We start from the raw sequence: 14,489 nt of genomic DNA on the forward strand, positions 1-14,489 counted from the left end.
TTATTTTATTTATTTAATTTAACTATTAATTTAAAGGTAAAATATTATTAATATATACTTTTTAATATATATATATATTAATATAATTATAATTAAAAGTTATTTATAAAGATTAATCTTTTATTTAATAAGGTTTTATTATAATATTTAAATTTAAGCTTAACTTTATTATAAAATACTTTTATAAGTTATATAATATTAATATTAATTTTAAAAAGAAAGAAAAATATATATTTAATATATTAATTTATAATTATTAAGATTATATTATAATTTTAATTATTTATTTTTATATATAATAAGCTTATAATAAAGTCTATTATAATTTTAGCTTAAAAATACTTAAAGATTAATAATAATTTTAGCTTATTATAAAAATAATACTTTTTTATTAATATTCTTTAATAAATAATATAAAATTATATATAATAATATATATTTATAATTAACCTTAATTAATAATAAACCCTTTATTAAAATTTAATTATATATCTTACTTTAAAGTATTTAGCTAAAATATTATTATACTAAACTTTTAAGAGCTTTTAATAAATAATTTCTTTTATTAATATATAGATATATTTATTATAGTATAATAACTAATTAGACCTTATTTTCTATACTTAGTCTTTAATATATCTTTACCCTTTAAGTATAAAAGTAATTTACTATTAAGTCTTTTTATCTTATCTTTAAGCTTATTTAATAAGCTCCTTTAAGGTAGTTTATAGTTCTTATAAAACTACTTTAGCTATTATAGCTTATTTAACTTATACTTATAAAAAAGATATATTTTATCTTCTTTATTTCTTTACTTAAAAGTTAAGTCTTATAGTATTTATTAATAATATAATTAAGATTTTTTTACCTTATTTAAGGTTATAAAAGTAATACCCTTTATTATTCCTTTTTTAATATATTTTTATAATAACCTTTTATATTACTATTAGCCTCTTATATAGATTTAGTAAAAGGTAAGTATTTAATAGTATCTTATATTTATAATTAAGTCTTTAAGATAGTCTATTTCTTAAATTAATCTTCTTTAATCTATATTTAATAATAAAGTTAAATAATATAAGAGTTATATATTACTATATTTATCTCTTATTTAACTTTATTTAATTTATAAATATTTAAAGATTATAGTAATCTAAAAGGACCTCTATTAATATTACTACTCCTTTAATATAATAACGCTAATATTTAAATAACTTAATAATAGTAAATAGCTCTTTATTTAAGGTTCTATAATTTACTTCTCTATCTTTAAATTTCTAAGACTAAAATACTATAAGATATTAACGACTTTTATCGTCTAATTATAATAAGATCTTAATTATTATAAAATTAAAGGTATCTATCTTAATATAAACTAGCCTATTAAAGTTAAAATAATATAATAATAATATATCTTAAAATACTTATTTAAGCTATTAAAATATTTATACTTTATTAATATTTAGCTTTACTTTATTTAATTTCTTACCTTTTTTACTCCCTTTTAATAATATTATAAATAAGGCTATAATTTAAGAATATTATTAAATAAACTAATAATAGAAATTATAAAAGCCTAAGAAAACTTAGATCTCTTAAAAAGTCTTTAATTCTTATTATTATATAATAGCGTATATTTAATAAGGGTTTATTAATACTCCTTTAATTAATAAGATAAACCTTAAGAATTTAATAAAGCTTTAATAAAAAATATACTTAATTAAGTATAAAGTTTAGCCTTATATATAGTATTTAATATCTATAATATATATTTAATATATTCCTCTCTTATCTTTAAGAAGATTAAGATATTTTTAGATATATAATATAAATAGTATTAATTAGCCCTTTTAATGCCTTATAGATATAATTCTAAAATATAATAAGTATATTAATAAAGGTAAATAATATAATTAAATACTTAAAGTATCTATAATATATATAAATAATAGTCTTTTATTTATCTCTTTCTTAGATCTATATATAATAATATATATCTTTAATATTAATCTTTAAAAAGTATTAAGCCTTTATAATAGTCTATAATCTTTAATATAAAGGGTAATATATAGCGATTCTTTATTAATATATAATTAAGTCCTTAATAGTCTATATATAAATATAAGGTCTTATCTTTCTTAAGGATAAAAAGGATAGGTATACTTATAAGGCTCTTTAAATATTATATATACTTATTCTTAAGATTCTCTTAAAGGTACTTCTATAATTCTTATAGTTCTATTTAAGAAAGTAAATAAAGGGGTTTATATAAGGGTATAATACTTATTATAAAGTCGATAATATAGTCTATAGTCTTATATTAAAGTAAGATTCTTATTTAAGACTATAATATATATTTATCCTTTATTTTAATATTTTTATATAAACTTCTTAAAGTCTAAAACTTTAGTCTTAGCTTATTAATATTTAAATTATTATTATTAACTTATAAGTATAAAGTAGATATAATACTCTATTAATATAGATATACCTAAAAAGAGAGAATATCCCTTTAGCCTTAAGTCTTAATTAATAATAATATATTAATAAATAAAGCTTTAAGCTTATCCCTTACTATTTATTAAAGTTAGGGGTACCTCTTAGAGTCTATATTATAGAATATTTATACCTTTAAGCGTTATAAGGTATATTAATATATCTTTAATCTTCCTTAACTATTATTAATATATAAACTTAATACTTATAAAGTCTACTTTATAATAAGTATCTAGCCTTATATTTATTTTTAAGGCTCTTTATAATAATATTACTATTCTTATAATTAAGTATTATATCGCCTTTTTATATATACTTAAGGCTAGGGTATAAGCGTCTATCTTAGCTACTTATAGTTTCCTTAAATATAAGGCAGCCCTTAATTCTTTTAGGGTTTTAAGTAAGCTTATAATAAATATTTTTTATTATTATAATTAAAATAATATAATTTACTTACTTTTTATATTAATTAAGTTAAAGCTATATTAAGTCTTATTATAAGGGTCTAATTTTAAACCTTATAATAGTCCTTTTATAGTAAATTAGTTTTAATTTACTATTAAAACTTAATTATATAGCTAATATCTCTTAAGTATAAGTCTTCTCTTTTTAAGTAATAGTCTATAAAGTCTTAGACTTATTATATAATCTATATAACCTCTTATATATTTTATCTTTAATTAAAGTCTATAAATTAATCTACCTTTAAAGGTTAGGATATAGCTTCTTAAAGAAAGTAAAAGCCTAATCTATTTTATTAATATATTTAAAATATTTCTTTATTAAATTTAAGTAAATATTAAAGTTAATAAAGGATTATTAATCCCTTTATATAGCCTTTTATTACTAAGCTATTAAGGCTACCTTATAATTAATTAAGTTATAAAATAAAGTATAAGTCTAGTCTTTAAAAGCTATTTAAGTTATCTTTAAATAAGCTCTCTATTTTAAGATCTAATCGTTAAGGTATTAATCCTATTTTATTTATCTTTTATCGTATATATAATCTAAGGCAAAAATAATCTTTTTCTTACCTTTATAGTATTTCTTAAGTACCCCTTAAAACGCTTACTTTATATCTTATAGTAATATTATACTTAGCTTTCTTACTTTCTTTAAGGACTCCTATAGTTCCCTCTCCTTTTCCTATAATACTTATAGTTCTTTAAGTTATTTAATCTATACTTTAATTACTTTAGCTTATTCTTTTACTAAAAAACTAATTATAGTTAATATAATATTAAATCCTTTTATAGTACTTATAATAAGGTAATTCCTTTATTATATTATATTAAGTATAGTACTAGCGGTTTAATAGCTCTTTATAGAGACTATCACTATCTTTTATATAGCTAAAAGGAAGCTTTAAGAATTATAATAATTATATAAGCCCTTTAAGATAATTAAATAAGAGTATAATAATTAATTAATTAATTCATAAACTAGATCTTTATTTTAGTCTTCTTATTAAGATTAAAGCTTATTAGTTTAATCTTTAAGGAATATTAATAAGATAGGCCCTTTTACCTTATTAATCGGGCTTATTATATATATATAATATTTAATAAGGTTCCCCCTTACTTAAGTATTATACTCGATTTTAAGTAAATATAATAAGTATAAAAAAGTCTCGAGACTCTTATTAACTTAATTAATAATAATTATAACTATTAAGGGATATATAAGGCTTTTTAAGCTATTATCTATACTATTAATTATAATGCCTTTAAAGACTTATAGAAAGCCCTTATTAAGACCTTTAGCTATAAGTAAGGGTATATCTTATAATATATATAAAGTAAGTATATATTATAATATAAATAATAAATAAAGTATTATATTAATTAATATTATAACTTTAACTAAAAGATTAATAATTTAATTAAGACTACTTATATAAATAGAAAGTCCTAATTTATAATAAGTATAATAGACCTCTTTTAGCTTAATAAGTCTCTTTTTATAATATTTATAAATAAAGCTTATATATATAATTAAATAGTTATTAAATTTAAGTAAAAATAGTATTATAAATATACCTAATAAATATAGCTTAGAAAGTTAAGTTATTAATTTATATACTTAATAATTAACTTTTTTATTAAGTAATATTACTTTACCTTTACTATAATACTTAATTAATATGAGCCTTAACTATTAAGGGTATATATAAATAACTTCGAGCTTTAATATAGCTTACTTTATAGTTAAATAATCTTTAAATATCTTATAAAAGAGACGCTATTTTACTAGAGTTAAATTACTGCCCGTTAATAGCTTAGAAAGCTATTAGTTTATCTCCTTATATTATTAAATACCTTACTTTTAGGCCTATTTACTAACTATTAATAAAACCTTAAAAATAGCTACTTTAATATTTATAAGCTTAATATTATAACTAATAGCTATAGCTAGCTATACTTTAATACTATTAATAAAAAGCTTAAAGTCGCTTAATATCTTAAGCTTACTAAAAATACTAAAAATAATATTATTAATAATATTAATAATAATAATATTAAAGTTAATATTATATAATAAAGTTAAAGCTTAAAGTAAACTTAAAGCTTATAAAAGACCTAAAATAAAAGTAAGGGTAAGGCTTAAGGCTATTAACTTAATTAAACTATAAGTTAAAGGACTTAACCTTTAAACTTAAGTATCTATAATAACCGCTTATAGTTTAAGCTTAAAGACGAGCTCTTATAGCTATTATAGGCATTATAAGTATTATAGCTAGCTTTAAGAAGCTTATAGGTATTATAGCTAGCCTTAAAGGGGTTATAGATAATAAGGGAATTATAAAGTAGTTATAGCTAGGCTTATAATAGCGTTACTATTTATAGCTAATCTATAATATTATAAACTACTTTAATAATATTATAAGCTATATTAATAGTATTATAAGCTATATTAATAGTATTATAAGCTATATTTACCTTAGCCTTATAAGATAAGGTTATCCTAGCTATATAGCTATAACCGTAATTATACTTAAAGCTTAATATAGTTAAGGTACTTAATAAAGAGACTTAAACTAAAAGAATATACCTTTAATATTATAATATTATAAGGAAACTATAGAAATATATTTTTAGGCGATTTAAGCTCTATTAATGCTATAGCGCTATAGCTATATTATAGTAATATAATTTAGTTAAGATATTAATATATATTATAATATAATATTACTATTTTATACTTATATATTAAAATTAGCTAGCGCGAGCTAGTAATAAAGCGCGGACTTAAAAATATAAAGAGAGATTATATATATAATAAAATATAATTATACCCTTAATACTCCTTAATTATATTTAATATAATATTAATAATTTAAGAATCTTTTATAAATATTATTATTATCTTTAAAATAATTTATAAAAGCTTTAAAAATTATAATAACTTTATAAATAATTAAAATATTATATATTTATTTACTTTTATTAAAAAAAGTAATATTAAATTTATCTTAAAATTAATAGTTATAAGTTTAAGCCTTAAAATTATATATAAAATAGCTATCTTTACTTAAATAATTAAATAAGCTATATAACTTAATTATTATTAATATTAGCTATTTAAATTATTTTAATTATTACTTTAAAAGAAATAAGTAGATTTTTAATAATAATTTAAATATTTACTTTAAAATATAAAGTTTAAAGTATTTTAATAAAACTTATATTAAGTTATTTATTATATATTAAGCTTAATATATAATACTTTAACTTATTTATTATATTTTAAGTAAGTCTTTAAAGTTATATAAAAATACTATACTTAATTAATATATATATATATATATATATATATATATATATATATTAATAAAGTAATCTTATACCTTTTTAGTTATTAATTATTAAGCTTATAAGTTATAAAATAATAGTTATATTATTTATTTAAATTATAATTATATATTTTTATTTTAAAGTATTAAGTAATAATAATTATATTTATAAAGCTATATATTTTATTTATAATCCTTAATAATTAATATATAATTAGTTTTATAAAGCTATTTATTTTAATTTATATATTACTTTCTTATACTTTATTATAAATTATAGTATTTAATTTAATTATAATACCTTTCTTTTAAATATATATACTTATAGTCTATATATAAAAGATACTTAAATAATAATCTAAGCTAATTATTAAAGACTATAATTATATTTTTAAGATAATAAAGAAGGGGGGCTATAATATTATATTAATATAATTTATTTATTTTATACTCTAGCTTTATACTCTCCTTTAAAAAGAAACTTATTTAAGTTACCTTTATATAAGTATAAAAGAATAAATAACTATTATTAGTCTTATTTAATTACTATTAGAGTAAATTATTTATAGCTAGATATATATAGCTAACTTATATTATTTAAGTAGTATACTTAAGAGTATAAACGCTAGTCTTAGTAAATATAGTATTTATCGAAATGATTATTAAGATCGCAGAATATTATGCGCCCTTTATATCATCGAGCTATTATATGCTAGATTCTAGAGAATTGGAGAAAACTGGCCCCAATCGACTGTGCTATAAGCACTCTTAGGTACGGATCTCAGCCCTACAAAGTCTTCGACGAGAATGTATCCCCGAGACAGGCAATATGCGACACAAAGAAAAGTCGTGGGGGTCCAAAGCCGCACAGGGACAGCAAGTGCAGGGTCTCCCTCTGGAGAAATGTTCCGCATCCAGTCGAACCAATGATTGATTTTGTTAAGTGATGATCGAACGCCGTGATGCCCTGCTGACTCTGTTGACTCTGGTCCTGTAGGATTCGATGGTGACCCAGTCGTTCGCCGTATTGTGTGACGAATTCTGGCTACCCACGTTTTAACAACGGGTGCATGGTGCCAGGACCAAGCCAGGAAGCATCCTACGACTCCGTAGGCAAGACAAATGATGCTGGCTGCCTGCCATAGCGTTCTTTCGAGTGCTGTCGGAAATGCGAAATTCCACCCCGCTATGAAGATGCCACTGTAAGCGATAACCATTGGCCCAGCCCCGAACACTTCAAATTTTATGTCGATCTCGGGAAACTGAACCGTTTCAAAATGGTCAGCTTCGCCAGGTTGACATGCTCGTCTAGGCATAAGTTTCAATCTCCGAAGCAACTCGGTATAGTAAAACCAAAATTGACTCATGAACCATTCGTGGCGATTCAGGAAACTGAGTGGTGTGCGGTCATGGCGACTTGGCTGTTCGGGAGCGTTGAGTCTCAATTCGTCGATGACGACTGCTAGGTCCTTTTCAACCTTAATCACATGCGGCAAGGAAATATCCATTGGCTTTCGCCACCAGCAAATGGCGCACCCGGCCATGAGGAAAACAAAGGCGAGAGTAGTCAACTCCAGTGTAGTAGTGTGAAGCCCTTGCGCGAGCCTGGCAAGCGTCTCAACTGTAAACCATGCGCTCTGGATCAGAGTGATTGCACGAGCAAGCTCATCCGTCTTGTTTCGTTCCTCGATCATTGCTTCGGTAATTTCCGGTATGTCCATGTGGCCGCCGTCAACCAGCTGAAGCAACTGATGGCAGTCCACAGGGAAGCTTGGATGCTTGGTATCCTCGACTCGGCTCGGAAAGGCAAGATGAAGGCCACCCATGTTGACGAAATAGCAGTGTCTTAGGGTCCACGACTGGTAGCCTTTGGCATGAAATGACTTTTTGTCCCGGTGTGCCATGTTGAGTTGGCCCAATGCAACCATGAAGGTAAAGTCGGGGCCGAGTATTGAGAGAAGGAAGAGCTCTAAGCGCCCCCCCATCTGCGACCAGCGGCCACTATGTAGCTTGGGGACGTTTGGACAGACACTGGACCAACATAAGAGAAGTATAGTGCCGACGCAGGTCTTGATGATATCAAAGGTACCACGTTCGTTGGGCTGGTTTCGCCAGCCGGTGCTGTCGTTCTGTTGGCTGCCACTTGCCATGGTGTCACTGAAAGCGTCGAAGTTGAACGGAGGAAACCATACGGGGGAATTGCAAGCTGTTGACTAGCTTTAGAACTGATAGGTGGAAGGTATGACTCGGTGACACGTTTTGTAGTTGGGTCTGCAAGTTCGGAAGACTAATTGGCGTGTCATCACTCGGCAAGCGATATCCAGCCTTCTTAAGCAGCTCGTGGCCTGGTACAGCGAGGGGTGGCAGCCGTTGCAGAAACGCGGGAAGGCTCAGTGTGATACGCTCGGAGACACGGCTGAGGCCGTGCCCTGCAGCCGCAACCGGGCTGCAATTGAGCATATTGGTTCTCGAGCCGCCAGACCCATGTTGTGAACCCTGTCAAATGATAAGCCGTGCAGCTGCGGGCATACGACTGGTATTCCGACGGCTGCTTCTGCAACCATTGCCAAGGGCTGAGACTGGTTTAAAACGTTTCAGCCTTGCGGGGTTGTGCTCGAGAAACGAATGGATGGACTCTTCTTGGTGAGATATGGCATCACGGCGACGCACAAGATCGTCGTCTTGACATGGAGTGCCCGACGCTGACGGGCGCAGTCCATGCACATTGAACAGGGGTGGCTGGCTGAGGCCCTTGGTGTCCAGAAGTGTTGCAGCAAAAGCTGAGACTCTTCAACCAACGACTCACTTCCGTTAGCGCCGAACGGCCCGACGGTTCCACCACCCGGTGCAGCCGGCTCTAGCGTTGGCTAACGCCTTGTGCACGGCGGGCTGGACGGATGTGGAAGCCAATTCTCTCTAGCACACTCAACTGCATTGGATGATCCACAGACCCCGGCAGCCAGGTCCATGTCCTCATGTGCACGAAGACCTAGTGGGCTTGAATGGGCCGTTCGTACCTCGTATTGCCGAAAGAACAGGTGCTGCAGTTCGTTGGGGACAAACACTTACCAGGCATCACTTGGGTTGTACACAGAATGCCAATTGGAGCATACTAGTCAATCGATAACGGAGTTAATCAACAATCAATGATATGGAGTATCCTTACCTGTGTTCAAACCGATATAACCCTAAGTGCTTCGTGGTACATCTGGCGAGTGCATAGTCCATCACATCATGAGGGCCATTATCTGCTGGCCGGGCAGATGTTCTGATCGCGGCGCTTCCCTTAGAGGCACCGTGGCTTCTGCGTTAGGCCGCGTCATGACCCGCATATATGCCGCGTAGGAGCTGACACTTACGGCAAGCTATAAGGAAGAATATATTAAAACCTAAATGTTAATTAAGGCGTACCCTATCTAAGTATAATTACGCTATTATAAGTATATAAGCACTTTATTAAGTATAATTAAGCTAATATTATAATTAGGTCTATATATTTTCTTATATATATATAATTACCTATAAGGGCTAGGCTCTTTATATTTAGAAAATATTAAAATAGAATATATATATATATAAGCTAGTTATTATTTTCCCTCTTTTTTTAGTATTTATTATTACTCTTAGCTTAACTATATTTATACCTTTCTTTTACTTTTATATAATTTTATTTTCTTATAAATTAATACTTTCCCTCTCTATCTATATTTATATATTCTTATATATACTTATATTATAGCGCTTAATAAAGGTATTTCCCTTTTACCTTAACTTATAGATATAATACTTTTAAATACTATAAACCTATCTATTAAGGATAAATTAGCTATAGCTAATATTATATACCTTTTAATAAAGGCAATTAAGTATTATTTAAGTAAGGCTTAAATAGTCTTATAAAATAAAGATAAATATAATAAAGTATATCTCTATTTTTATATTTATAAATATATATTAATATTTATATATTCTAGCTTTATTATTTAATTATATATAGCTCTAAAATAATAGTTTTTTTAGCTAACTTTATTTATTATTAATATTAAGCGCTTATAATTAATTAATACTTTAATTAAGTTTATATATAAAATAAAAAAGAAAAGTTTAGATATATATAATATTTACTATAAGAAAAATAATATATATAAGGGCTATATTATTTTTATACTTATATATCTTAATTATTTTAATTATTATTATATTAATAATTTAAGTTTTTACTTATTTATATTTAATATATTTTAATCTATCTTATAAAGATATATATAAGCTAATATATTATTATATAATAATACTTATAGAATATAAGTTATTAAATAAGTATAAATCTCTTAATACTTTTATATTTAAGTATATTTAATTTATTATAAATATAATTCTTAATTATAATACTCTTATAAATATATTTATAAATATAAGCGCTAATATATATAGAGGTTAGCTAAGCTTTATTAAAGGTATTTAAAGTAATAATTTAAAGGAGGATAAAAAGAATAAATAGCTTAAGTAATATATAAAGGTTTTTTTTCTTATATATTTATATATAGGGTTTTTTCCCCTCTTTATATACTATTTATATATTTTATTAATATAGTTTTATATATTTACTTTTTAGATATAAATAAACGTTTTATATATTATATACTTAATATTATATATATACTTATATAAATAATTATATCTCTTTAATTAAGTATAAATAGAATATATATAATTAATATAAGTAATATTAATTATAGAGTTATATACTTTAAATTAAGTTTTAATTATATAATTTTATATTAATTTAAATATATCTATATATAATTTAATGCCTTATTATAAATTAATTTTAAGTATATTTATAATAAGCTTAAAGCTTAAATATATAATAAATAAAGCTATAATATAATAATTTAATTACTTTTAATATTATATTTAATTATAGTATTATTAAATACTTTATCTTAATTTATTTAAAAGATAGCTTTATAATATAATTAAGAATATTAATAATATTAATAATATAAAAATATATATACTTATTCTTTTTTAATAAAGTTCTCTTAAATAAGAATATATAAATTTACTTATAATAAAAAGGTATCTTTATTAATATAAGTTAAAATAAATATATATAATTTAATATAAAACTATATTAATATTAATTTAAGTCTTTATATATTAATATAATTAATTAAGCGAGTTTATATTTAAAGTATAACTTTAAGATATAAAGTAATATTAAGAATATTAAGTAAATATATTTATATACTTATATATATTAATAATATTATATTATTAGCTATTATAATCTATATAATATATATTATATAATATACTTTTAAGAATATATTTAAAAATTAAAATAAAGCTAAGTTAAATTATTAAGACTTTTATATATTTAAGCTTAATTAAATATAATTAATTAATATATATATTAAGTTAAAGTAATAAGGATTTAAGATTTATATAAATTTTAATATATATTTATATTATATTACTTAATTTTATTATAATTTCTTAATAAGTATAAACTAAAATATTATTATATAATATATTTATCTCCTTTAATATTAATTATAAATATTATAAGTATTTTAATTAAACTATAATAATAAAATAATATTAATCTTTAATCTTTATTTAATTTATCTTAAAATTAAGTAATTATAAAGAATAATATTATATAATTAATTATATTTTAAGACTATTAATATTTTAATTAAAGTATCTATAATATTTATATTAAGGGTTAATAATAATAACTTATAAATATATATATAAATAAATAATATATAAGTTAAGTATCTTAATTATTTTTATAAATTATTTTAATATATTATAAATATACTTTATATAATTAATATAAAATAGCTAATTTAATAATATAATCTTTATTAATTAAATTATAATCTTATATTTATATATAAATTATATTTAAGATAATTATAAATAATTTATTTAGCTTTAAAATAGCTATTATATCTATAATTAAAGTTATTATAAATATAATATCTTTAAGTAATTTAATATATTATATTATAATTATTAAGATAATAATATATAAAGTTATATTTAAGATATCTTAATTAAATAATTCTATCTTTTACTTTAAGTATTTAAAGAAACTTAATTAAGTCTTAATAAGTATTTATTATAAGAGATAATAAAAGTATATAAGTATTTAATTTATTAAAAATTTAAATAATAACTTATATAATTAATTAACCTATACTTTCTTTAATTATATAAATATTAATCTTTATAGACTATATTATATTAATATATATAAGAAAGGGTATATTTTATAATAAGTATTATTATAAAGCTAATATAAAAGAGAAAATAGCTTAAATAATATCTTTTAGGAGTAAATAGTTATATTTAGAAATAAATTAATTATAAATAATAGCTATATTATTTTTACTTTATTATAAGTAATTATAATATATAGACCTTTAATACTTATTAATATATTTATAAATTTAATAATTAAGTCTATAAAGATCTCTTATATTATTATATTATTAATATTTAAAATTAATAATATTAATATTACTTAAATTACTAAGGATTTATTTTAATAAATAATTAATATACTTTTTTCTTTTTAATATTATATACTTAAAGACTTTTATTTTATTTTATTTTATATTTAAGCTTTATTTTTATTAACGTTAATATTAAATAAATAAATTTTTACTTTATTAATATCTTATTTATTATAACTTATTCCTTTTTAACTTTCTATAAAAAAGACTATATAAATAATTTATAATTTCTTTTATTTAAAATACTCTTATTATTATCTTTATTAATATTAAATAAATAAATTAAATAAAGTATAAGCTTATTATTAATAATAAAAAGGTTTATAATATATAAAAAATTAATAAATAATATTAATTAAGTTATATTTAATAACTTATTATATTTAATAACTTATTATATTTAATAACTTATTATATTTAATAACTTATTATATTTAATAACTTATTATATTTAATAACTTATTATATTTAATAACTTATTATATTTAATATTAAAATATAACTTTTAATTAACTTAAAAGTATTTAAAGTTATCTTTTATTATACTAATAAAATTATAGAGTATATTTATATATAATATAAATTACTATATTAAATTAAATATATATATAATATAAGTATTTAAAGTAAGTTCTTTAATAATCTTTTTTATTAAGAGTATATTTATTTATATAGTTTTATATTTAACTAAAAAAAACTATATTATAATAATTAAAGGTATATTTTATTTTTTAGCTTAAATATTAATAATTTTTCTTTAGCGAATAAAAATTAAGGCTATAAATATATAGAAAAGAGTTATATTAAAAGATAAAGAGAATATAATTATTATTTAAGATAATATAATGTTATTTACTATTATAATTAATAATTAAATTAAGATATTATTTTTAACCTTTATTTTAATAAAGATTATATTTTTATTTATTTTTTAATAGTATTTATAATTATTTTAAATAATTAATTATAATATAAATATATTTTCTTATTTATAAACTTAATATAAATAATAATATAAAAGAAGTTATTAATTTAATATAATAAAGAAAATATTATTTAAAATAATAAAAAAGAGCTTTAATTAATATTATAAAGAGGAAAGTAAATTATATATATTAAAAGAGTATATATATATATAATATATAATATATAATTTATTATTTAATAAATTAATTATATAATTTTATTACTTTTTATATTTCTTTTTTACTTTAATAATAGAAAATAAACTTAATTTTTCTTTATTACTTTAAGAAAAAACTTTATATAATTAATTAATATTATTCTTTATTTATAGTTAATTAAGTAAGTAATTTAACTATAATATAATAAGCTTATATATTAAATAAATATAATTAAGATTATATTAAAAAATAAGTATTAATATATTTATAATAAATATATATAACTTATATAAATATTAAATATAAAAGTAAGAAATATATAATACTTATTAATAATACTTATATTATATTAATAATATAAATATTACTTATCTCTCTTATTTTTATAGATAAAGATAATTATAGCCTTAATATTTTAGATATATATTAAATCTAGCTATTACATATCTTTCTTAAATAACTTTAAATATAATCTTAATTAAATAAGATATCTTAGCTTTATACTTAAGTATATTAATAAGATCCTTTATATATAATATCTAC

Source organism: Purpureocillium lilacinum (genome assembly GCF_023168085.1).
Source record: "Purpureocillium lilacinum CBS 284.36 DNA, scaffold_7, whole genome shotgun sequence".
NCBI lineage: Eukaryota > Fungi > Ascomycota > Sordariomycetes > Hypocreales > Ophiocordycipitaceae > Purpureocillium > Purpureocillium lilacinum.